Source organism: Hyla sarda, chromosome 2 (genome assembly GCF_029499605.1).
Source record: "Hyla sarda isolate aHylSar1 chromosome 2, aHylSar1.hap1, whole genome shotgun sequence".
Lineage (NCBI taxonomy): Eukaryota > Metazoa > Chordata > Amphibia > Anura > Hylidae > Hyla > Hyla sarda.
Window position 1 is genome coordinate 499,405,797 of NC_079190.1, and position 22,642 is coordinate 499,428,438.

At 43.1% G+C, this 22,642-nt stretch overlaps 1 protein-coding gene across 2 annotated transcripts in view; it reads right to left on the reverse strand.

Annotated features, from left to right (window-relative positions):
• Positions 1 to 22,642, reverse strand: part of LOC130358110 (T-lymphocyte activation antigen CD80-like) — a 178,370-nt gene that overhangs the window by 80,694 nt on the left and 75,034 nt on the right. Inside the window, exons 2-3 of one of the 2 annotated variants that reach the window (XM_056560938.1) lie at positions 19,502 to 19,721; positions 1,775 to 1,845 (exon numbers count right to left, since the gene is read on the reverse strand). The gene's annotated coding sequence lies outside the window, so the exon portion shown is untranslated. The remainder of the gene's footprint in view (positions 1 to 1,774; positions 1,846 to 19,501; positions 19,722 to 22,642) is intronic. The other variant, XM_056560937.1, reaches the window with a different exon arrangement.

The following is a 22,642-nucleotide window of genomic DNA, read 5'->3' on the forward strand; positions in this document are numbered from 1 at the left end:
ACCACGGGGGGGCTTTGTAAACGCACATGGCCCCCCGACTTCTATTCCAACCAAATTCTGTCTTCAAAAGCTCAATGGTGCTCCTTCTCTTCTGAGCATTGTAGTGCGCCAGCAGAGCACTTGACATCCACACATTGGGTATTTTCATACTCAGAAGAAATGGGGTTACAAATTTGGGGGGTCATTTTCTTCTATTACCCCTTGCAAAAATATAAAATGTGGGGGGAAACCATCATTTTAGTGCAAATTTTTTTTTTCATTTACACATCCGACTTTAGCAAAAAGTCGTCACACACCTGTGAGGTTTTAAGGCTCACTGTACCCCTTGTTGTGTTCCTTGAGGGGTGTAGTTTCTAAAATAGTATGCCATGAGTTTTTTGTTGCTGTTCTGGCCCCATAGGGGCTTCCTAAATGCGACATGCCCTCCAAATACTATTTCAGCAAAATTCGCTTTTCAAAAGCCAAATGTGCCTCCTTCTCTTCTGAGCATTGTAGTGCGCCAGCAGAGCACTTGATGTCCATACTTGGGGTATTTCCATACTCAGAAGAGATGGGGTGACAAATTTTGGGGGGCATTTTGTCCTATTATCCCTTGTAAAAATGTGAAATTTTGGGGAAAACTAGCATTTTAGTGGAAAAAAATAAATAAATCCTTTTCACATCCAACTTTAACAAAAAGTCGTGAAGCACCTGTGGGGTGTTAAGGCTTACTGGACCCCTTGTTACGTGCCTTGAGGGGTGTAGTTTCCAATATAGTATGCCATTTGTTTTTTTTGTTTTTTTGCTGTTCTGGTACCATAGGGGCTTCCTAAATGTGACATGCCCCACAAAAACGATTTCAGAAAAACTCACTCTCCAAAATCCCATTGTCGCTCCTTCCCTTCTGAGCCCTCTACTGCACCCACCGTACACTTTACATAGACATATGAGGTATTTCCTTACTCGAGAGAAATTGGGCCACAAATATAAGTATACATTTTCTCCTTTTACCCCTTGTAAAAATTCAAAAACTGGGTCTACAAGAACATGCCAGTGTAAAAAATGAAGATTTTGAATTTTCTCCTTCAATTTGCTGCTATTCCTGTGAAACACCTAAAGGGTTAACAAACCTTTTGAATGTCACTTTGAATACTTTGGGGGGTGCTGTTTTTATAATGGGGTCATTTGTGGGGCATTTCTAATATGAAGGCCCTTCAAATCCACTTCAAAACAGAACTGGTCCCTGAAAAATTTAGATTTAGAAAATTTTGTGAAAAATGGAAAATTGCTGCTGAATTTTGAAGCCCTCTGATGTCTTCAAAAAGTAAAAACATGTCAACGTTATGATGCAATCATAAAGTAGACATGTTGTATATGTGGATCAATATATAATTTATTTGGAATATTCATTTTCCTTATAAGCAGAGAGCATCAAAGTTAAAAAAATTCAATATTTTCAATTTTTTCATCAAATTTTGGAATTTTTCACCAAAAAACGATGCAAGTATCGACAAAATTTTACAACTAACATAATGCAGAATATGTCACGAAAAAACAATCTCGGAATCAGAATGAAAGGTAAAAGCATCCCAGAGTTATTAATGCTTAAAGTGACAGTGGTCAGGTGTGCAAAAAATGGTCAGGTCCTACAGTGAAAATTGGCTGGGTCCTTAAGGGGTTAAAGAGTACCTATCACCATCTAAACTTTCCCTAATCCCCCTCCCCATCTGTCCCTGACTCTGACTATATCTATCCCTGCATTTATTTTGCTTTAAAAATAAAAAAATAAAAATACCTTTTTTCTATGCACTTCTGTAGCTCAATTCAAGGCAGAGTGCACAGGAGGTTTTCATAGCAACAGCAAGTCTGTGGGAGAGGAGATAAGCAGAGCATATATAATTAGTCATGAGGAAAGAGGACAGATGGGAGAGGAACATGAAAAAGAGAAGAGGGAATGCTACCTGCTTATGTAGGAGCTCATTGCCCCCTTCCTCCCTCCTGCCTGTCTCACTGAGTCTAAAATGCTTGCTGACAGGATTGCTAGGGAGACCCCCTAGTGGAGAAGTTTTTATAGTAAAAAAAAAAAAAAAAAAAAGCACAAATGGAGGAAATTTTTTTTAAATAAAAGCAATTAAAAAGTTGTTCAGTAGGGCTTTATCTTTAATAAATAAAAAGTTTGTTTCATGAGAGGTACACTTTAAAGTTTATCTGTCAACAGTTTTGTGGTAGCAGCCAAAATTTTCTAATTCTGTACTGGTGATGGTCCTATATACAGTAGCCACTGGCAAGGGAGCAGTGCACATACCTCTGTTCTCGGTCATACAAAAAAACTGACTAAGAACCAAGGTATGTGCTCACCATGAAGGTAAATTGAACGGCACATGGAAACAGCATTCAGCCAAAGGACATCGGGGGTATTCATCAAGAGTGGGGTAAGTGAACGTCTTTTTACCCCATTAATTAATGTGGTGGAAACTGTGTCCCTGCACCAGATTCATTACATGGTGCAGGACAAGTGATGAATCTGGTGCTGATCACATTTGTTACATCAGTACTCCACTTTGTATGGTGATCCCTCTGCTACTTTTTGTGCGACTTTTTATCCATGCTGTTTGCACCTCCTGTCACCTTCCCTCCTGCTGCACCTCCTGTCACCCTCCCTCCTGCTGCACCTCCTGTCGCCCTCCCTCCTGCTGCACCTACTGTCGCCCTCCCTCCTGCTGCACCTCCTGTGACTCTTACTCCTACTGCACCTCCTGTCATCATCCCATCACCCTCACTCCTATTGCACCTCGGGTCACCCTCCCACTGCTTCAGTTCCTGTAACCATTCCTCCTGCTGTACCTCCTGTCAACCTCTTTCCTGCCGCACCTCTTGTCACCCTCTCTTCTGTGGCATGTCCTGTGACTCTCCCTTCTGCATCACCTCCTGTTACTGCTGTCACCCTTTCTCCAAAAGTTTGAAAAACAGTAAAAAAAAAAATATATATATATCTATATTAAAAATTTAACCCCAACCCCCCCCCAATAAAAATTCCCATTTTACATTTTCAAAATAAAAATGTAAGTTAAAATAAAATAATAAATAAACATATTTGTCCAAACAACATCCTGCTCTTAACTAACTGTGGACCGAACCAATGCACAGTCACTACCTACAATAATGGACTGATCCAACACAGCAGCACATTCAGCCAAATGTGATGTAGGGTTGTGTATCCCCCTAATATGTTATTACGTTACATTTTAGACAAATCTATCAAGGGGTTTTCAAGATATCGCACAAAATACACAAAGAGTAAATCCATCTGAGCTGAATAGTAGAACTCTTAACCCCTTAAGAACTCAGCCCATTTGGAGCTTAAGGACTCAGACAATTTAACTTTTACGTTTTCGTTTTTTCCTCCTCCCCTTCAAAAAATCATAACTCTTTTATATTTTCATCCACAGACTAGTATGAGGGCTTGTTTTTAGCGTGACCAGATGTCCGTTGTAATGCCATCACTCACTTTACCATAAAATGTATGGCGCAACCAAAAAAAGACTATTTGTGTGGGGAAATTAAATAGAAAACCGCAATTTTGCTAATTTTGGAAGGTTTTGTTTTCACGCTGTACAATTTACGGTAAAAATGACGTGTGTTCTTTATTCTGAGGGTCAATACGATTAAAATGATACCCGTGATTATATGCTTTTCTATTACTGTTGCGCTTAAAAAAAAAATCGCAAACTTTTTAACCAAATTAGTACGTTTAAAATCCCCCTATTTTGAAGACCTATAACTTTTTCATTTTTCCGTATAAGCGGTGGTATGAGGGCTCATTTTTTGCGCCGTGATCTATACTTTTTATTAATACCATATTTGCTTATATTAAACTTTTATTACATTTTTATTAATTTTTTTTGAATAAAATGTTATAAAAAAGCAACTATTTTGGACTTTTTTTTTTACGTTCACGCCGTTCACCGCACGGGATCATTTACATTTTATTTTAACAGTTCGGATATTTACGCACGCGGCGATACCAACTATGTATGTAAAATATTTTTTTTACACTTTTTGGGGGTAAAATAGGGAAAATGGGACAATTTACATTTTTATTGGGGGAGGGGATTTTTCACATTTTTTTTACTTTATTTTTTTAACTTTTTTTAACTTTTATTTTTACACTCTTATAGTCCCCATAGGGGACTATTTATAGCAACCATTCGATTGCTAATCCTGTTCAGTGCTATGTATAGGACATAGCACTGATCAGGGTTATCGGTCATCTTCTGCTCTGGTCTGCGGGAAGGCAGATCATAGGAGAAGACTCCCGGAAGACAGCGGAGGCAGGTGAGGGGACCTCCGTCTGCCGTGCAGGATGAACGGATTGCCGCGGCAGCGCTGTGGGCGATCCGATCATCCTGTTAAGTGACCGCGATGCTGCAGATGCCGTGATCTGTATTGATCACGGCATCTGAGGGGTTAATGGCGGACATCCGCGGGATCGCGGGTGTCCGCCATTACCGGCGGGTCCCTGGCTGCGATCCACAGCCGGGACCTGCCGCACATGATGCCGGCATCGCTCTGATGCCCGCGGTTATGCTCAGGACGTAAATGTACGTCCTGGTGCGTTAAGTACCACATCACCAGGACGTACATTTACGTCCTGCGTCGTTAAGGGGTTAAAGGGGTATTCCAGGCAAAACCTTTTTTTTTATATATAAAAATATCAACTGGCTCCGGAAAGTTAAACAGATTTGAAAATTACTTCTATTAAAAAATCTTAATCCTTCCAATAGTTATTAGCTTCTGAAGTTTTCTGTCTAACTGCTCAATGATGATGTCACGTCCCGGGAGCTGTGCATGATGGGAGAATATCCCCATAGGAACTGCACAGCTCCCGGGACGTGACATCATCATTGAGCAGTTAGACAGAAAACTTCAGAAGCTAATAACTATTGGAAGGATTAAGATTTTTTAATAGAAGTAAATTACAAATCTGTTTAACTTTCCGGAGCCAGTTGATATATAAAAAAAAGTTTTGGCCTGGAATACCCCTTTAATAATAATTAAATAACAATAATAATTTTTTTTAGATGATGAGTAAATACATAAAGGCTTTTACATTGTCACTGAAAACAAGTTCCCTAAAACAATAGATATACAGTATATTATCGTCTGAATCATGTATGAAATTTTCTGTACCTCTGTGTTGAATTGCACAATTTCAGTGGTATTTTCCAGGAATGAGGCCACATGGGTTATGTCCTGTGACTTTGCAATGCTGAAGAATTTGAACTGCAGCATTTATCAGGACTGTGATGATGTCAAGGGGGTTTTCCAAGGAGAAGCGGCCAATTACACAAGGAGGAGGGGCCAAGAGCACAAGGAGGAGGGGCCAAGAGCACACGTCCTTGTCATTCTCTACACCAAAGCCCTAGTACCGTATTTTTCGCCGTATAAGATAAACTTTTTCTTCCTCAAAACTGGGGGGGAAGAGTTGGTGCTTCTTATACGGCGAATACACACCTATCGGGTTGGTCCCTGTGGCCATCAACGGCCGGGACCCGCAGCTAATACAGGACATCACCGATCGCGGTGATGCCCTGTATTAACCCTTCAGACGCGGCGATCAAAGCTGACCGCCGCGTCTGAAGCGAAAGTCGGGCTGTTGGGGACCGCCGCGGTGAAATCGCGGCGTCCCGAACAGCTTACAGGACACCGGGAGGGACCTTACCTGCCTCCTCGGTGTCTGCTCCGTGCCGGGATCCCCTGCATGGCCGGCGCTCTCCTTCAACGTCATCACGTCGTACTGCACGCTGTCCCGTCATCCAATAGGAGCGGGGTGCGTAGCGACGTGATGATGGCGACGGAGAGCGTGGATCCCGAGGATGAAGACGTCCGGAGCGTCGGGACACCCCGGGGACGCGGCGACAGCGATGGAGCGACATCCAGGGCAGCGGTGACGGGTCCGGAGCGGCGGGGACACGTGAGTATTACCTCCTATCCAGTGGTCTTCAACCTGCGGACCTCCAGATGTTGCAAAACTACAACTCCCAGCATGCCCGGACAGCCAACGGCTGTCCGGGCATGCTGGGAGTTGTAGTTTTGCAACATCTGGAGGTCCGCAGGTTGAAGATCACTGTTGGGTGCAGAATCTTTTTTTTCTAGATTTTGCACCTTTAAAATTGGGTGCATCTTATATGCCGGTGCGTCCTGTAGGGCGAAAAATACGGTAATATTTACCAGTTAAAGATCACATTCTTTTAGTTACTGTCATGGAAAACATTTTAGTATATTTACCAAGAAATGTTGGCTCTCACTAAGAAATACACAGACATTACAAACCCAAACTACCGTATTTATCGGTGTATAACACGCACTTTTTATGCAACATTTTTTAGCCTAAAGTCTACCTGCGTGTTATACGCCGATAAGCCGCTGCAGTTCAATGATTTAAAGCGGGCGCTTTAAATCAATGAACTGCAGCGGCTTTGCAGGTGCAGAGACAGCCACCTCTGTCGGCTTCTCTGCCCCTGCCTGTCCTGGGGTCTAGAGCCCTGCTGCCGGCCCTTCTCTCCCCCTGGCTATCGGTGCCGCTGCCCGTTCTCTCTCCCTGACTATCGGTGCCGGCGCCCCATTGCCGGTGCCAATAGCCAGGGGGAGAGAAGCGGCGCCGGCGCCGATAGTCAGGGGGAGAGAAGGGGCAGCGGCGCCGACAGACAGGGGGAGAGAAGGGGCAGCGGCACCCATTGCCGGCGCCGCTGCCCCGTTGCCTCCCCCATCCCCAGTTGTATAATTACCTGTTGCTGGGGTTGGGTCCGCGCTGCTTCAGGCCTCCGGTGTGCGTCCCCTGCGTCACTCGTCATTGCGCCGTACAGATGCACACCGGAGGCCTGAAGCAGCGCGGACCCCACCCCGGCAACAGGTAATCATACAACCGGGGATGAGGGGAGGCAACGGGGCAGCGGCGCCGGGAATGGGTGCCGCTGCCCCTTCTCTCCCCCTGTCTGTCGGCACCGCTGCCCCTCCTCTCCCCCTGGCTATCGACATCGCTGCCCCATTGCCGCCACTGCTTCTCTCCCCCTGGCTATCGGTGCTGGCAATGGGGTGCCGGCACCGATAGTCAGGGAGCGAGAACGGACAGCGGCACCGACAGCCAGCGGGAGAGAAGCGGCGGCAGCAGGGCTCTAGACCCCAGGAAAGGCAGGGGGAGAGAAGCCGGCAGCGACGGCACTCTCCCCCTGCCTTTCCTGGGGGTGTATCGGGGTATACACATGCACACACACGCACCCTCATTTTACCAAGGATATTTGGGTAAAAAACTTTTTTTACCCAAATATCCTTGGTAAAATGAGGGTGAATGTTATAGGCCGGTGCGTGGTATACCCCGATAAATACGGTAGTTTGAGACACTTAACATAAGACCACTTGATTCGGTGGAAATGATCTTTATACATAGCAGAAGTAAGACTGAAGAGGGATCAATATTACTAATCTATCTAAAATCTATTTATTACTAATCTGATCTAAAATCCAAAACTCATTGGGGGAGATTTATCATGGCTTTTAGAGCATTTTATTTTGTCTATGTTTTGGTGCAGTTCAGGCGCAAGCAGCATATTTTGAGACTTTTATGCGTCTTTTGATATAGACAGTTTTACTCTTTTTGCCTACCCATGGAACTTTTTCTTTTTCACCATGCAGTGGTCACATATTTATCATTTGCGACTTTTTGTCAAAAGTCACTATTTTGTGCGCAAAGGTACTTTTTTTAGGCGCAAAGCTTCACCATCTACCAGTAGGCGTGAGAATAATTTCTACCTTCCACAGTTCAACCTTTAAAGGGGTATTCCAGGAAAAAACTTTTTTTTTATATATCAACTGGTTCCAGAAAGTTAAACTGATTTGTAAATTACTTCTATGAAAAAATCTTAATCCTTTCAGTACTTATGAGTTTCTGAAGTTAAGGTTGTTCTTTTCTATCTAAGTCCTCTCTGATGACACGTGTCTCGGGAAACGCCCAGTTTAGAAGCAAATCCCCATAGTAAACCTCTTCTAAACTGGGTGTTTCCCGAGACACGTGTCATCAGAGAGCACTTAGACAGAAAAGAACAACCTTAACTTCAGAAGCTCATAAGTACTGAAAGGATTAAGATTTTTTTTAATAGAAGTAATTTACAAATCTGTTTAACTTTCTGGAGCCAGTTGATATATAAAAAAATTTTTTTCCCTGTAATACCCCTTTAACCCCTTGTGGACGACAGCGTCCCACTCCCCTTCTATTACACATGCTCAGGAGCTGAGCGCAGGTCATATAGCTGGGTGATCCTGACGGCTATCTGCCACCAGGACCCATCTCTAATGCCAGACATCACCGATCACGGTGATACCCGGCTTTAACCCCTTAGACACCGCAATCAAATTTGATTGTAGCTTCTAAAATGCAAGTATAAATGCCCCGGAAGCTCTGTGAAAGTAAGTAAAAACACCTAACCTGCCAAATTCTGGACCCGGGAAAGTGTCTACTTCCCTCCCGTACAAGTGTCTAGAAGAAGTGTATGCGGTAGAGCTTTTCTCACCACAGCAGAGCTGCGCAAAATTCATCATCCTGCTTCACCTTCTTGATAAAAAGATGCACGCTGGTCAAACCCAGCACCCAAATAAACAAGGGAAAACAGCTCTACCGTAGACATTCTTTGATAAATCTGGGCCGTAATCACCAATCTCACTACTAATGTTGGCCAAGTACATTGGATAGATTTGATCTATGGCTGACACCTGTATTCCTAGAGCCACACCATAATCACTTGGTGTATCAATGGGGAGAGTTGTAAAGACCTTGCCAGGCCCTTCTGACAGTGCTTTATCTTCTAAATATGTTCAAATCCAACCTTCCTGGTCCTGGTGTCACCACAACATCTGGGGAGCACTAAGAGCCCTCAAAACACAAGAGACCCTGATTTGTTTGAGCCAACATACTTGGCCATACTTTTTCAGAGAGCTGTTGGCCGACAACTGTATTTCATGATCCTCACATATGTACACGTATATGTATCATCAGTGAGGAGAGGAGAGAAAGCCACTGCCAGACATCTCTGGCACCAGCTTATTTCTCCTTAAAGGGGTACTCCACCCCTAGACATCTTATCTAGGGCACCTAGACATCTTATCCCCTCCCACGATCTCCCTGCTGCACCCAACGTTCACTTAGAGCATCGGGAACAGCGCCAGAGTCTTGTGACATCACGGTCATGCCCCCACAATGCAATCTATGGGAGGGGGCATGTCATAAGATGACATAAGATAAGACATCTTATCTCTCACCTAAAGTCAGCTGTTTGTGTATTACCATCTGCACCAGCTCAGTAAAGACAGATATCCATAACCTGACGTCGGTGTGTTCATTTACTCCCCGTGTCTGGCCCAGGAAAAGCTGTCCCCAACCTCTGACCGTGTATAGGATAACGGTGCCCTGGCGTCACAAAGTAATCAGGTATTTTTACTAACACCCCGTGGACACCACACATAGTCCTATACTGTCTACTCCGAAACAATCTCGAAACTTCTCATATTAGTCATCATAGGACCTTGTACTATTGTGTTGCACTTTTACATTCTTTTTATTTTTTTGCATACCTAAAGGGGGGCAATCCCTGTCAACCTTCACTAAAACCATAGCGGGGAGTTTTTTGCTTGACATTTCTCAATATTATCTAGATCAGAGAATTGCTGCTCTGGCGGCTTAACAAGGTCATGTGTTACGTGGCCACAACCTGGTGGCTTTGTTGACCCTTCATATGAGAAGTAGGAGGGATTACCCTTTCCTAAAGATCAGTTTAATAAAAAAAATCTAAAATATTTTTGAGGCCTCGTACAATCCCTTAACGACGCAGGACGTATATTTACGTCCTGCGCCGGCTCCCGCGATATGAAGCGGGATCGCGCCGCGATCCTGCATCATATCGCGTTGGTCCCGGCGCTCATCAACGGCCGGGACCCACGGCTAATACCACACATCGCCGATCGCGGCGATGTGCGGTATTAACCCTTTAGAAGCGGCGGTCAAAGCTGACCGCCGCTTCTAAAGTGAAAGTGACCCGGCTGCTCAGTCGGGCTGTTCGGGACCGCCGCGGTGAAATCGCGGCATCCCGAACAGCTGACCGGACACCGGGAGGGCCCTTACCTGCCTCCTCGCTGTCCGATCGACGAAGGACTGCTCCGTGCCTGAGATCCAGGCAGGAGCAGTCAAGCGCCGATAACACTGATCACAGGCGTGTTAATACACGCCTGTGATCAGGATGAGAGATCAGTGTGTGCAGTGTGATAGGTCCCTATGGGACCTATAACACTGCAAAAAAAAAAAAAAAGTGTTAATAAAGGTCATGTAACCCCTTCCCTAATAAAAGTTTGAATCACCCGCCTTTTCCCATAAAAAAAATAAAACAGTGTAAAAAAAATAAAAAAAAAACATATGTGGTATCGCCACGTGCGTAAATGTCCGAACTATAAAAATATATCATTAATTAAACCGCACGGTCAATGGCGTACGCGCAAAAAAATTCAAAAGTCCAAAAAAGCGTATTTTGGTCACTTTTTATACCATTAAAAAATGAATAAAAAGTGATCAAAAAGTCCAATCAAAACAAAAATCATACCGATAAAAACTTCAGATCACGGCGCAAAAAATGAGCCCCCATACCGCCATTTACATGGATAAATAAAAAAGTTATAGGGGTCAGAAGATGACATTTTTAAACGTATACATTTTCCTGCATGTAGTTATGATTTTTTCCAGAAGTGCGACAAAATCAAACCTATATAAGTAGGGTATCATTTTAACCGTATGGACCTACAGAATAATGATAAGGTGTAATTTTTATCGAAATATGCACTGCGTAGAAACGGAAGCCCCCAAAATTACAAAATGGCGTGTTTTTTTTTTTTTTTTGTCGCACAATGATTTTTGTTTCCGTTTCGCTGTGCATTTTTGGGTAAAATGACTAATGTCACTGCAAAGTAGAATTGGCGATGCAAAAAATAAGCCATAATATGGATTTTTTGGTGGAAAATTGAAAGGGTTATGATTTTTAAAAGGTAAAGAGGAAAAAACGAAAGTGCAAAAACGGAAAAACCCTGAGTCCTTAAGGGGTTAAAATTAATGTTACCGATGCAAATTTCACTCTGGTTGCAAAAAACCTCAGAAACTAGAGAAACTCTCCTGTGTAATATTGGGCACTCCCTATACATTTCACTAAATGTGTCAACAATGACAGGACTGGTGCAAGGATTTTTGCCACCCTAGGCAAAAGCTAATTTTTCCGCCCCTTGACCCCACCCATTGGCTTCACCCTTTGACATGTCCCACCTTACTACTGGGGTAACACACTGTAACAAATCTCCTCCTCATGTAATCTCCTTACTACTGGGGTAACACACTGTAACAAATCTCCTCCTCATGTAATCTCCTTACTACTGGGGTGACACACTGTAACAAATCTCCTCCTCATGTAATCTCCTTACTACTGGGGTAACACACTGTAACAAATCTCCTCCTCATGTAATCTCCTTACTACTGGGGTAACACACTGTAACAAATCTCCTCCTCATGTAATCTCCTTACTACTGGGGTAACACACTGTAACAAATCTCCTCCTCATGTAATCTCCTTACTACTGGGGTGACACACTGTAACAAATCTCCTCCTCATGTAATCTCCTTACTACTGGGGTGACACATTGTAACAAACCTCCTCCTCATGTAATCACCTTACTACTGGGGTGACACACTGTAACAAACCTCCTCCTCATGTAATCTCCTTACTACTGGGGTGACACACTGTAACAAATCTCCTCCTCATGTTATCTCCTTTCTACTGGGGTGACACACTAACAAATCTCCTCCTCATGTAATGTCCTTATTACTAGTGTTGCTCGCGAATATTCGCAATTCGAATATTATTCGCGAATATCGCATATTCACGAATTCGCGAATTTCGCGAATATAGCGCTATATATTCGTAATTACGAATATTCGTTTTTTATTTTTTATTTTTTTCTTCACAGCACACATCACAGTGATCACCCCTCTCTGCTTCCAGCTTGTGTGGTGTAAAGAAGACTGTAATACTACTGTGTGAGACTGGCGCGTGAAAATTCGCATATGCGCAAATTAGTATATGCTAATTTTCGCATATGCGAATTTTCGCGTATACTAATTTTGTATATGCTAATATTCACATATGTTAATTTTCGTATACGCGAATGTTCGCATATGCGAAAATAAAACGAGCATATAACGAATATGCGAATATTCGCGAATATATGACGAATATTCGTCCATATATTCGCGAATATTCGCGAATTCGAATATGGCCTATGCCGCTCAACACTACTTATTACTGGGGTGACACACTGTAACAAACCTCCTCCTCATGTAATCACCTTACTACTGGGGTGACACACTGTAACAAACCTCCTCCTCATGTAATCTCCTTACTCCTGGGGTGACACACTGTAACAAACATCCTCCTCATGTAATCTCCTTACACCTGGGGTGACACAATGTAATACACCCCCTCATGTAATCTCCTTACACCTGGGGTGACACACTGTAACAAAACCCCTCCTCATGCGACGTTCTGGCTGGGAGGGTGCTTCAGATGAGCGGCTGGTGCTTTAGATGCTGGCCACTAACTTTCTTGCAGCAGGCAGAGTGGCACCCCCATCAAGAGGGTGCTCTAGGCGGCTGCCTATTTTGCCTATAGGCAGAACCGGCCCTGAACAGTGGCTAACATTTCACGCAGGCATTACTAATAGCCACTTGGTAATAGTCATATGTGCCTCAAAAATCTCTTCTGGCTTTTTGACCAGACAGGTACCTTATATTGGCCTATGATTGCCATAGTATAGGGAATGCATGTAGCAGGACCTTCAGCCCTTGGGGACCCAGAGTGTCTCCATTACTCACCATAAGGTCCATGGTATATGGAAATATTTTATTGGACACTATGTGATTGGCACTTCTATAACTTGCATTGGCTGAAGTGGAGAGAGACATGTGGCCGGACCAAAAGGCACCCACAGTTCATCCCCCCAGTGGCACAAGCTGCTGCGGTGCAAGTGGTGGTCACTGTCAGTTTGACTATCACTGACTCCCATTTGTCTCATGTTTCATGGAACACTCATGTTGATCCCATGCGGGGAGCCCAGTCTCGCAACATTAGGTTTATGTCCCAACCTAGGGCCCAGTCCAACAGGTGAGGCTGGGAAAGAAAGTTGCCAATATAACTTAAGTACAGTCAATATATCATAGGAGATAGAAAACGGCACTCATCATCTATGCAGTAAAATCTTTAATCTTTATTTCATCTTTAAAACGTAGTATTTCAAGTCGGCAGACTAGCTGGGAGAGAGGAAGGAGGGGAGACTGCAGCGGTAGCTTCTTCTCGCTCGTACTGCACTTCGTTAGGCTAACTTATGTACAGTAGCTTCACCAGACTTGGTCGTATGACTAATTGACAAACTCTTGTTGTTCCAGGTTTTACAGTAACGTTCAAGCACAGTGCCTGACAAACTTGAAAAGAAAGTTGTTGTTTTTTTGCAGTAACCAATCTCATAAGTGTTGTGCCCGGCTACCATCATGATTCTCAAGAACCTGACAGAGTATGAACTCTACAGTGTATTTGGACTGTTGAGCAATACATGGACATTTGTGTAAATATTCCATAGTAATATATTTTGTTTGCTATTATGCACAAGGGAAATATTTGCCGTCCTGCACTATAATTGCTGTAGTGTCATAAAATGTATACAATTTGTTGTACACCAAAAAGTCATAGTGCACCGTATTCTCCAATGTTTGGTAGTTTTCTTGTAGGGGTTGTCCTGAATAGTGTTGAGCGGCATAGGCCATATTCGAATTCGCGATATTTCGACATATATTCGCTAAATTCGCATATTCGCGTTTATTTTCGCATATGCGAAAATTTGCATTAGCGAAAATTAGCATATGCGAAAATTCGTACGCCAGTCTCACACAGTAGCATTAGAGCCTTCTTTACACCACACAAGCTGGAAGCAGAAAGGGATGATCACTGTGATGCGTAATGTAGAAAAAAAAAAAAAAAACGAATATTCATAATTGCGAATATATAGTGCTATATTCGCAAATATTCACAAATTCACAAATATGCGATATTCGCGAATAAAATTTGCATTGCGAATATTCGCGAGCAACACTAGTCCTGAACTAATCGTGAGAAGCAACATTTCACCCCATCCCCAACATCATGTACAGTCAACAGTAAAGTCGTGTACTACACATAGTCATAAGTACACATAAAGTCATGTACACACGTTTCATGTACAGTAGGACTGTAACACTCACAACCACACAGTCCATAAAAATGTCATATGTCTAAAATGTCAAATGTGATATTTCTTGTGTCCTTGTGCTCAGGATACTTTGCTGGCCAGAAGGTATTCCAGTTACTCACAAAAGCACGCAACAAAAAGTCAAAGGTAACAGAATGTCAAATGTTATCTGAAAAATGTCTAACATAATAAGATGTCTAGCATAAATATAACTAGAGTTCTGGGGAGAAGTGTGTAATGCCAAGGGACCCCAGTAGCCAAGGCATTGGGCAGAGAGCCTCCGGCAACCCAATCCGCCAGTGTCATGTCTAGTCATGTATAGAATATTATATGTATAGTCAAATTTAATATGTATACTGTCATAGTATACATAGTCATAGTCCATAAGTCATGTTTATACCATAGTCATAGGTATGTTGTTATTCTCCGTTGAATGCAGAAAATCTACCAGAGCATGCATGGACATTTATACAAAGATTCTATCTGTTTTCGTTAAACAGCCTGGAAATAGACGTTGGGTTACAATGCCCCAGGACTGCATTTGGCCCCAAGGCCACTTCGATCTTTAAGCTGTTAAGTAGGGGGGTTTGTGATGTCCCAGTATGGGATATAGTCTCGTACCGTACTTGGGCCCTGTCAGGTTCTCCCCTTTGTGTCGTAGGGGCTCTCCTGCAGCATCTCCCTCACAGTGTTATATGTATTATGTATAAAGGACCTTTGAGTTAATCAAATAATAATGTTGTCACATGTTCAAGCCACATGTTTTGTTACCCTGAGAGCACCAGCTAACCAGGTGACCTGCAGCTTGACCTATGGGCTTCTTGCTCAGCCCCCTTTATAAGAAAGGGAGGATCTGCAATCTGTCTCTTTTGCTCTTGTGATTCATTCTCTGCTAAGGTCATGTTCAGCCCAGACGTCACAGAGTCAGTGTCCAGCACACCTGGAGGCCTCAAGCCTAACCTACAGCCAGCCGCATGCCAGTAAGTCAAGTCATCTCTGTCTACTGTCACTACCTTCAGTCAAGTCAAGTCTATTGTAGTCAGCGTGGCTGTCCTAAAGTCTGTCAAGTCATTGCAAGTCCCAGCAAGCTGGAAGGTCCCCTCCGTGTTACTGGCCACCTCTCTGGGATCCTGGCCTAGCTGTAAAGACTGTTACCATCTGTCTACCTCAGTAAAGCTACTGTTAATCCTTACCTGGTCTTGGACTATTATTACCCTGCCTAACCTAGGGATAGCGGTGCTACCATTCGGGTGGTTACCGGGAAAACCACACCCTGGCGTCACGAACATTTAGGGGTTAATACCATCTGCCCAATATCTGCCCCATACACCTCACATCGCACCACCGTGGCTCACCACAATAAGTACTGGAACCAGTTGGCTCTGGGTTGATTTGAACTACACACCACAGCGCAAGTACTAACCCCTTATATTGCCCTGTATGCAGAAAAAAGAAAAGTTATAGGGGTCAGAAGATGCCAATTTTAAACATACTAATTTTGGTGAATTTAGTTATAATTTAAAAGTAGTAAAATAAAACAAAACCGACATAATTTGGGTATCCTTGTGACCGTATGGACCTACAGAATAAAGATAAGATGACATTTTTACCGAAAATTGAACTGTGTAGAAACGGAAGCCCCCAAAAGTGACAAAATTGCATTTTTATTTTTAATTTCACCGCACAAATATATCTTTTTGATTTGTAGTAGATTTTTTTATTAAATGATTGATGGTATTACAAAGTATAATTGTTGGCGCAAAAAACAAGCCCTTATATGTAGGGTCTGTAGGTGCAAAATTAGGGAGAAAACAAGAATGCAAAAATAAAAATTGGCCTGGTCCTTAAGGGGTTAAAGCAGCTGGATTACAAATGTTTCCCAACATAAAGCAAATGCAGATTATTTACCAGAAGAAACAAATCTTAATCCTTGTAATATGTGTAAAACGAGTTTATTCTTAGTCATATATTTGGGTTTTGATTACATTCCCTAAGCCTTGTGGAAGAGAGAGATGTAAAAGTAACCATGTGACAGACAGAAAAATTTGGCGTTAGGACCGCTCGGAAATACGCTGTTTCCATAGACGGCAATGCATTTCCGAGCGGATTCTGCCATAAGAATAGACACCTCAATCGGGAATGGGAATTTTGGAAGCAGATGTCTTTGCTGCGGAAATTCCGTCTAGTGCATAGCGCAGCAGAATCCCATTGAAAGCAAAGGGACTCTGCTGGAATGGAATTTTTGAGCTGAATTTTCCATCAGACCCCAGTGGAAATTTCTGAAAAGAAAATGTAATTGGCACGGTGCCAGACCATCACATTAGAATGGCATTTCCCACTTACTATATAGTTTAGGTGATTCCAACTTAAAGGGGTACTCCGGTGGAAAACATTTTTTTTTTTTTTTATAAATTACTTCCATTTAAAAAATCTTAATCCTTCCAGTACTTATCAGCTGCTGTATTCCACAGAGGAAGTTGTGTAGTTCTTTCCAGTCTGACCACAGTGCTCTCTGCTGACACCTCTGTCCGTGTCAGCAACTGTCCAGAGGAGGAACAAATCCCCATAGCAAACTTATCCTGCTCTGGACATTTCCTGACATGGACAGAGGTGTCAGCAGAGAGCACTGTGGTCAGACTGGAAAGAACTACACAACTTCCTCTGTAGTATACAGCAGCTGATAAGTCCTGGAAGGATTAAGATTTTTTAATAGAAGTAATTTATAAATCTGTTTAACTTTCTGGCACCAGTTGATAAAAAAAAAAAAAAAAAAAAAAAAATTGTTTCCCACCGGAGTACCCCTTTAAGGAAACAACCAGCCGTGGCTAAAGGGATTCGGTTAGTTTACCAAAATTTTTTTCTTTTTTCGGAGAATAATGGGGGTTTCTGGCACACATACCCCCATCCACTGGCTTGTGGCAGCCAAGCTGAAAATGCCATTTGACACAACCCATGGAGATATCACCTTGTGGTTTCTATGATACTGCAGGGAATCTAATATTTGTCTTCTTACATACTATGAGTCCCTATCACCACAATCAGGTCCCAACACCAAGAACCCCCAGACAAACATCTGATTTGCCAATAACGTAAATGAATTATTTTCCACACAGCGCCCACTACAGGAGAAACCTATTACATGCAGTCCATGAAATGAATGTCCGTCTATAATGGACCATAATGGAGAGTGCACAGTCTGCGCTCTGTGTATCAATGTATTGTTGTAATGTGATAAACCTATCATTTATACAGTACTTACAAAGCACTATATATCAGTGTTTTCCCAAACAGGGTATCTCCAGCTGTTACAGAACTACAACTCCCAGCATGCCCGGACAGCCATCGGAATGAGAGCGCACGGTCATGCTGATCTCTGTATAACAGTTAATTGTTGTAATGTGATAAACCTTATAATTTAAACAGGACTGACAACGCACTATAATAGTTTTTTCTGAAACATTGAGTCTCCAGCTGTTGCAAAAACTACAATTCCCAGCATGTAGTTTTGCAACAGCTGGAGAATAACTTTTTGGAAAACACTGCCCTTTGTGTGTGTGTGTGTGTGTATGTATATACGGTATATATATATATATATATATATATATATATATATATATATATATATATATATATATATTATTATTGGTATTATTATTAGTATATTATTAGTATATGTTTATAAACCAATTCAGCTCTGCTATGCTGGGAGTTGTAGTTTTGCAACAGCTGGAGAATAACTTTTTGGAAAACACTGCCCTTTGTGTGTGTATGTATATATATATATATATATATATATTAGTAGTAGTAGTAGTATTATTATATGTTTATAAACCAATTCAGCTCTGCTATGCTGGGAGTTGTAGTTTTGCAACAGCTGGAGACACACTAGAAAACACTGCCCTATGTGTATGTATATATTTATTATTATTATTATTATTATTATTATTATTATCATTATATGTTTATAAACCAATTCAGCTCTGCTATGTTGGGAGTTGTAGTTTCGCAACAGCTGGAGACACACTGAAAAACACTGCCCTATGTGTATGTATATATTTATATTTATTATTATTATCATTATATGTTTATAAACCAATTCAGCTCTGCTATGCTAGGAGTTGTAGTTTTGCAACAGCTGGAGACACACTGGAAAACACTGCTCTATGTGTATGTATATATTTATATTTATTATTATCATTATATGTTTATAAACCAATTCAGCTCTGCTATGCTGGGAGTTGTAGTTTCGCAACAGCTGGAGACACACTGAAAAACACTGCCCTATGTGTATATATTTATAACATGCCCGGACCGCCCCCGGAATGAGAGTGTACAGTCTCTGGTTTCTGTATACCAATATATTGTTTTAAAGTGAAACATATATATACGTAACAAATTCAGCTCTGCTACGTCCATATAGACAGGACTGAAATTCCTTACATTCTATAACATGACTGGGCATGCTGGCACTTGTAGTTTTGCAACAGCTGGAGATACTACACCATTTACTGTATATATATATATATATATATATATATATATATATATATATATAACAAATTCAGCCCTGCTCTATCCATATAGAGAGGACTAAAACCAAAATTCTTAAGATTCTATAACACAATCTGTTTCGGAATAAATACTTTTTCCTGTATGATTTGGCAGTGACCTCTAACCTCCAGCACTCGAGTGGTTGGAAGCTATGTTTATAAAAGAGCCGGGGAATGCTGGGAGTTGTAGTTTTGCACCTGTAAGGGTCTATTCACACGTACAGTATTCTGCGCAGATTTGATGCGCAGGATTTGAAGCTGTGTTCATTCATTCAGTTTACATTGAAATCTGCAGCAGAAAATCCTGCGCATCAAATCTGCACAGAATACTGTACGTGTGAATAGACCTGTAAGGTAGTAAAAGATTAACTACTGTATAAATAAATACCTTGCGCTATCTCGTCTGAGATCAGTTCTGAATCATAGAAAGGAATAACCTGGACATGTAAGACAGTGGTCTTAAACTGTGGCCCTCCAGATGTTGCAAAACTTCAAATCCCAGCATGCCCGGACAGGTCCGGGCATGCTGGGAGTTGAAGTTTTGCAATATCTGGAGGAGCACAGTTTGAGACCCCTGATGTAAGACTAGTAGTCGCTGTGGTGGTAACTTACCTGATATATGACCTGTCCTGTGTTACAATATCCAGGTCCCCGGACTATGATCCAACCTGTCACCCAAAAATCCAAATGACACCGTCCGTCTGCGATACGAGTCTCTGATGAAACTTCTATAAGGAAGTGTAGATATATATGAGACGTCTCCTGATGTGTGGGCGGAGGTTCCTCTCTTTATTGAGAATTTCCCTTTGATATTTACCCTCCTGAATAAAACCTGCAAAGCAAATGTCGAAATCTCAGTGTCTGCAAATAACAATCCTATATATATATATATATATATATATATATATATATATATATATATATATATATATACACATACGGTTATATCAGGAAATAAACCCATCCTATGGATGTGTTTATAGTCACATGTGATCAATATCTAAATCTCATCCACACAGTGTAAAAAGGAACAACAATAACAAAACAGGTATCAAACAAAAAATCCTAGATATAACATAGGATGTAATACAATATAGTATAGTAGTATCATAAATATAGTATGTAATATAGTATAGTATAGTAGTATCATAAATATAGTATATAATATAGTATAGTAGTATCATAAATATAGTATGTAATATAGTATAGTAGTATCATAAATATAGAATGTAATATAATAAAGTATAGTAGTATCATAAATATAGAATGTAATATAATAAAGTATAGTAGTATCATAAATATAGTATGTAATATAGTATAGTAGTATCATAACTATAGTATATAATATAATATAGTAGTATCATAAATATAGTATGTAATATAGTATAGTATAGTAGTATCATAAATATAGTATATAATATAATTGTTACGCCGAGCGCTCCGGGTTCCCGCTCCTCCCCGGAGCGCTCGCTTCACCTCCTCCGCTGCAGCGCTCCGGTCACGTCCTCTGACCCGGGGCGCTGCGATCCTGCTGCTAGCCGGGATGCGATTCGCGATGCGGGTAGCGCCCGCTCGCGATGCGCACCCCGGCTCCCCTACCTGACTCGCTCCCCGTCTGTTCTGTCCCGGCGCGCGCGGCCCCGCTCCCTAGGGCGCGCGCGCCGGGTCTCTGCGATTTAAAGGGCCACTGCGCCGCTGATTGGCGCAGTGGTTCCAATTAGGGTTATCACCTGTGCACTCCCTATATTACCTCACTTCCCTTGCACTCCCTTGCCGGATCTTGTTGCCTTAGTGCCAGTGAAAGCGTTCCTTGTGTGTCCTTTGCCAGTGTTTCCAGACCTTCTGCCGTTGCCCCTGACTACGATCCTTGCTGCCTGCCCCGACCTTCTGCTACGTCCGACCTTGCTTCTGCCTACTCCCTTGTACCGCGCCTATCTTCAGCAGCCAGAGAGGTGAGCCGTTGCTAGTGGATACGACCTGGTCACTACCGCCGCAGCAAGACCATCCCGCTTTGCGGCGGGCTCTGGTGAAAACCAGTAGTGGCTTAGAACCGGTCCACTAGCACGGTCCACGCCAATCCCTCTCTGGCACAGAGGGTCCACTACCTGCCAGCCGGCATCGTGACAGTAGATCCGGCCATGGATCCCGCTGAAGTTCCTCTGCCAGTTGTCGCTGACCTCACCACGGTGGTCACCCAGCAGTCACAACAGATTGCGCAACAAGGCCAACAGCTGTCTCAACTGACCGTTATGCTACAACAGTTGCTACCACAGCTTCAGCAGTCATCTCCTCCGCCAGCTCCTGCACCTCCTCCGCAGCGAGTGGCCGCTCCTGGGATACGCTTATCCTTGCCGGATAAATTTGATGGGGACTCTAAGTTTTGCCGTGGCTTCCTTTCCCAATGTTCCCTGCATCTGGAGATGATGTCGGACCTGTTTCCCACTGAAAGGTCTAAGGTGGCTTTCGTAGTCAGTCTTCTGTCCGGAAAAGCCCTGTCATGGGCCACACCGCTCTGGGACCGCAATGACCCCGTCACTGCCTCTGTACACTCCTTCTTCTCGGAAATCCGAAGTGTCTTTGAGGAACCTGCCCGAGCCTCTTCTGCTGAGACTGCCCTGTTGAACCTGGTCCAGGGTAATTCTTCCGTTGGCGAGTATGCCGTACAATTCCGTACACTTGCTTCAGAATTGTCCTGGAATAATGAGGCCCTCTGCGCGACCTTCAAAAAAGGCCTATCCAGCAACATTAAAGATGTTCTGGCCGCACGAGAAATTCCTGCTAATCTACATGAACTTATTCACCTAGCCACTCGCATTGACATGCGTTTTTCTGAAAGGCGTCAGGAACTCCGCCAAGATATGGACTCTGTTCGCACGAGGCGTTTCGTCTCCTCGGCTCCTCTCTCCTCTGGTCCCCTGCAATCTGTTCCTGTGCCTCCCGCCGTGGAGGCTATGCAGGTCGACCGGTCTCGCCTGACACCTCAAGAGAGGACACGACGCCGTATGGAGAACCTCTGCCTGTACTGTGCTAGTACCGAACACTTCCTGAGGGATTGTCCTATCCGTCCTCCCCGCCTGGAAAGACGTACGCTGACTCCGCACAAAGGTGAGACAGTCCTTGATGTCTACTCTGCTTCTCCACGTCTTACTGTGCCTGTGCGGATGTCTGCTTCTGCCTTCTCCTTCTCTACAGTGGCCTTCTTGGACTCCGGTTCTGCAGGAAATTTTATTTTGGCCTCTCTCGTCAACAGGTTCAGCATCCCAGTGACCAGTCTCGCCAGACCCCTCTACATCAATTGTGTAAATAATGAAAGATTGGACTGTACCATACGTTTCCGCACGGAGCCCCTTCTTATGAGCATCGGATCTCATCATGAGAGGATTGAACTTTTGGTCCTCCCCAATTGCACCTCGGAGATTCTCCTTGGACTTCCCTGGCTTCAACTTCATTCCCCAACCCTGGATTGGTCCACTGGGGAGATCAAGAGTTGGGGGTCCTCTTGTTCCAAGAACTGTCTAAAACCGGTTCCCAGTAACCCTTGCCGTAACTCTGTGGTTCCTCCAGTAACCGGTCTCCCTAAGGCCTATATGGACTTCGCGGATGTTTTCTGCAAAAAACAAGCTGAGACTCTACCTCCTCACAGGCCTTATGATTGCCCTATCGACCTCCTCCCGGGTACTACTCCACCCCGGGGCAGAATTTATCCTCTCTCTGCCCCAGAGACTCTTGCCATGTCCGAATACGTCCAGGAGA